Genomic DNA, 4,775 nt, shown 5'->3' with positions numbered 1-4,775 from the left:
CTGCTTTGCTGGTTTAGTGTCACTCGGCATCTGTTCTCCCTTAGCGAAAAGATGCCGTATTTTTAATGTATTTTGAATGCATTTAATACATATATTAACTTTGTATTTATTCTGCATTATTTTGTCCGCATTCCAACTGCATTTCGAATACATTTACAATGTATTTAAAACGTACCTCAAAAATACGTAAGCAGTGCATGAAAAATATATATTTAATGCATTTTAAGTGCATTAGAAATGCTCAGAAAATGTAATTTTAAATACGTGCAAAATGTATTAGTAATGCATTTTAAATGCACAGAAAATACTGCTTCAAATATACTCAAAATGTGTTACTAGTGTATACTAAATAAAACCTAAATACATTGAGAGATACCATGGCAATGTGTCTTAGGTGGAATTGTTAACGTTCAACTAGAAGCTATCATATTGTGGTTTCAAAAAGTTTAATAGGCACCAGGCTAAAAATATGCTCCATTGTGAAAATGTAAACCGGCCATGCTCGGAATGCGGGCCAGCCAATGACTGAAAAGAACAGCATGTATGCGCACAAATTGGCAGTTTGAAAGTTGTTTATTGTACACCTCAGTCGAGCGGCCAACTTCGCCATTACTAAGTAGCAGGAATGAATGCCTTTCAGCCACCTCGGCAGCCAGCGCAGATGAACCGTTGTGCATCAGAGTCTTCGTACTTCGGATTCTCCACGCGGGAAATTTCACCAGCAGCTGCAGTGAAAAGAAAATGGGAAAATATTAGTGAAACACTTTTTTTAGAGGCAAATAAATGTTAAATCAATCAGGCCTTTTCTCTAGCCGTGCCAACGTCCCTCGCGAGCAAGGATTTTATAGTTTCCCCTTGAGAGAAAAAAAAAAAAACCGCCGTGAAAACAATGCCCCTTTGAAGGACGTAAGACAATTTATTTAATGGTAAGCATAGTTTATATTGTCATGCGGCATCGGATCTTCAATACCATTTTTAAGAAAGAATGGTGGCGGGAAGGAGGGGTGAGGGAGGGTGGGGGGCGGGAGGCTTATGTTTGGAAATTGTCGAGGGATAAAAATTAGCGAAAATTAGAAAAAAAAAGACAGAGCTAAGATAACTACGTTACCAAACATGCAACAGAGTTCTTAGAGTTATGCTACTACTTCTCTTTCTTAGGCGCTTGAGTTAACTTGAAACGGTGGCAATTATAGTTTTCCAACTAACTTGGACAAAACTGGTCTGTGACCTCCCAGGACGCTAATAAAATAAGATAGGTAGTAATGTTATTAACTACAATTATTGTTATGTGTTTCATATTTCGGCGTCACCTTCTTCGGAGATTACGTTCTAAAAAAATAGTGCGAGCGAAACAATTTAAAAATGCATGGGCAGGATTGCAGTAGAAAGCTTACATAAATGTCATTAGATTGGCGTGTGCACTCAACAATGTTTTCAAAGGAACGGCAAAGTAAGGTTATTTCAAAAAACAAGAAAAATTTCACGCTGTCCTTAAAATAACAAGCTCTTATATCGTAGGCACCTAACCGAAGCAATTAAAACAAGCAACGCCAGAAAGCGTGTATTTGTGCTTGCACACACATGTAATTTTTTTGCTCTCCGCCGCATATCACCGGCAGGTAATTTTATACTTTTTGCTGTACACAGACAACGTCATCATTTAATTAGGGAGCAACGCGGAAAATAATTGTAAATGCTCGCGTCTTTAACATACAAAAAAAAGATAAACACCTGTTAGCTTCAGGGACCATCAAGTAAAAATAGTTGCTTCATAAATACTCGGGACACCTAAAAGAAACTCGTTTAAGTACACCCTTTAGATGCAAATGGGAAATTGAGGCTTCTAAACACACACAACCGCCAAGCTGCCCATGCTGTTTTCGGTGCCTTTGGGCACATTTCTGAAATTCTCCGGTGGCGTGGTCCAGCGTTAGCGCGTCGGGTTCCGCGTGCCTGTCGCTCGACCACGAGCGGCCGAAGGGCCTCTCGGAACGCGCACACGTGTTCGTGAATGCGCTACGAAATGAATACAGCAAGGAGTGAAAAAGTTGCAAGGAAACACAAAAGAGGAAGGGGCCAACGTCCTGAAGTTTCGCGAAGTTTTGGGGGGAGCAATCCAAGGAACAAAAAGAGACGAACCCGCCCGGGGGACCCGTTCCGGGAACCGAGGGGTCTCGCGCAGGGAACTGGTTGCCTGCCTCGAAGTCCCCCTCCCCACCCGCATTCCTTCTCCTTCCTTCCTTTGCTGGTTCTTGGTTCTGGGTGGTGGTAGGAACAGAAACTGATTGCAACTTAGCGGCTACTCTCATACAGTTTGTCTTAGATGGACAAATAATTTGTAGTCCCTGGGCATGAAGCACCTTCGCTACTGCCACATGCACCAAAGATTACGTGGGTCGCTTTTAACACTTTTGGTCACTTCGAAACAGACGGCATAAACTCTTTCATGGCTTTAGTTGACAGAATGGCGACATGCGACCGACAAAAATCGCGAAGGCTGCTCGGATTCCCGCCGTATGGCCCGGCCACGCGCATTAGTCGGATGAATGTATGCCACAAACTGGCTTCCTTCCCCGTACGGCGGCTGCTGTGAACATGCGCAGCTGTGAGCGGCTGCTGCGAACAGAAAACAAAAGAAAGCTGCGTCCCTGGATACACTTCACAAATTTCTCAAGCGCGTAAACATGGACGGCGGACTTTCTGTGAACAGGCTGTGCTAAAAACGTTCATGGCGGTTATGTGTTTAATGCAAGTGTTGGTCCTCAATGAGTACTCGGTCTACAAGGAAACTCGTAGCAACAGTCCCCCGTCCACTCAGAATTAGGCGCAAAAAGGAAAGCACTAAAATCCATTTTTTTACGTCTTCTTGCTGTCGTTGATTTGTAAGTACATTCCCTTGCACGGCGTACTTACGGTGGGAAATCTTGCTCGCAGGCGGATTTTATAAAGGGCATTAGCACTCTTCGATTGCAAGGCAAACATACGTCAATTAATTGTAGTGCGACACCGTACGCGCAAATAGCCGGTATATCGTGCTTACCTTGGCTAGACGGCCAACGCCGCTGCAACGCGCCGTCCAAGCAGAGACTGCGTCCACCCGACGACCGCGCGTTGAGGAGTCCGAAACAGGACAGGCAAAAGAAACGCAGCGAAGGCAGACAAAACGTGAAGGCGGGGTGCGCCGCTCAGCTCGCGCCGCAGGTGCCGGGCACAGAGGAGGAGGTAGTGATCGGCAGTGAGAGGCGCCGAGCTAGAGTGAACTAGGCCGAGCTGCTCGCCCTCCCAAGCATAGCCAGGGTTGTCCATCTAAGGCGAATATTTTTCAGAAAACGAAAATTTTCCAAGCCTCCACAGCGATACCGTCGTAACAACGCTGGCAAAGTGCAAGTGTTTTCGTACATATATATACTCGTTGAATTCGATGTTTTTTCTTTGCCGATTGCGTTGGAACACCGCCGCCTACATATTTGTACGCCGAGTTTCTCTCTAATACGCAGAGTTATGTCTGCTTTAGACAGCGCAGTGAGTGAGAGTATCTCCCTCAGTTTCTTTTATTATAAGTAAACATCGAGGAGAAATTCTCAGAACGTTTATTCATTTGAGATGTATTTTATCCGGCACTTCAGATGTGCTTTACGTGAATCTTACAATTCAGCAATCGAAGCAGCGCCTGTAGTGTACTCGAAATGTATTTCGGCAAAGCTTTATGAATACATTTAAAATGTATTTTCTATAAGTATTTTTCATGCATTGAGAGTGTATTTCTACCATGTTCGTTCGACAAACGTAAAAGGCATTTGAAATGTATTTCGAATATATTCGGAGTATATTTCCATGCTTCAGCACACTTTTAAAGTGTACTCAGAGTGCTGCTCTAAATGTAGTTAGGTAAGTGTATTTTTATAATATTTACAGTGCATTTACACCATGATCGCTTGGCGGGAAGAAATACATTTTCAATATATTCTGAATGACTTAAGCGCACATTCGTGAGGTTCAGTGCATTTTTATTCTATTTGGAGGGTACTTAAAATCACTGTATTTTTCCCGTATTTTTAATAATGTATTTTCAATATTTACTAAAAATTAAGAAAATGAAATTTTTAATGCACTTAAAATACATTTACAAATACAAAGCATATTTGAAGTGCACTTCAAGAGTACTCGTACGTATTTTAAACGTATTACTTTTCGCTAAGGGCTTAGATATATAAAAAAGATTCAGGACTGCAAATAGAAAAACCCTTTGGGACCTCAATTAAAATACACCGCCTAGTGATGGTCAGTGTAGGTTGGCAGTTCTGAGGTACAGTAAAAACAAAAAATACACGGAAAAAGGAAACGAAGTCATTTAAACTATGGGATCGCGGCTTGGGGTAATACTTATCCTTGTCATATTTCATCAGCCCAACATATTCAAAATCAAGCCATTCGCATTATCACCAGGAGCCATTCTCAATCGAACACCCATGATTCATTGTGTTATTATAAGGTGTTATCCGTTAATAAATTGTTTCAGTATAATTTAAGCCTAATATTTTTTAAGTCCTTGTGTTTACAATTGCCTTTTACTGTAATTAATCCCACCTCCCTAGTTAACAGCAACACCACAAGGTTTTCATCAAATAGAAACTTTTTACTACCACGTGTTCATACTAATTATGGTAAAATGACTTCAACTTTTTCTGCAATACATATTTGGAATTGCTTACCTACTGCTGTGAAACTAATGAATGGTATGTCGTCATTTAAATCATCTTTGAAAAACCATCTTT

At 41.6% G+C, this 4,775-nt stretch overlaps 1 long non-coding RNA gene across 1 annotated transcript; it reads right to left on the bottom strand.

The window, feature by feature from the left end:
- Positions 1-603: 603 nt before the first annotated feature.
- LOC144157844 (uncharacterized) lies at positions 604-3,213 on the bottom strand. The gene is made up of 3 exons (XR_013319888.1): positions 3,041-3,213; positions 2,140-2,258; positions 604-725 (listed from the first exon to the last, which is right to left on the bottom strand). It is a non-coding gene; the product is annotated as an uncharacterized LOC144157844 (long non-coding RNA).
- Positions 3,214-4,775: the final 1,562 nt, after the last annotated feature.

This window comes from Haemaphysalis longicornis, unplaced genomic scaffold (assembly GCF_048455015.1).
Source record: "Haemaphysalis longicornis isolate Haplotype H1 unplaced genomic scaffold, Haemaphysalis longicornis Haplotype H1 scaffold_10, whole genome shotgun sequence".
Taxonomy (NCBI): Eukaryota; Metazoa; Arthropoda; class Arachnida; order Ixodida; family Ixodidae; genus Haemaphysalis; species Haemaphysalis longicornis.
Note: the sequence above shows the minus strand (reverse complement) of the source record. Positions and strands in the feature narration are given on the sequence as shown.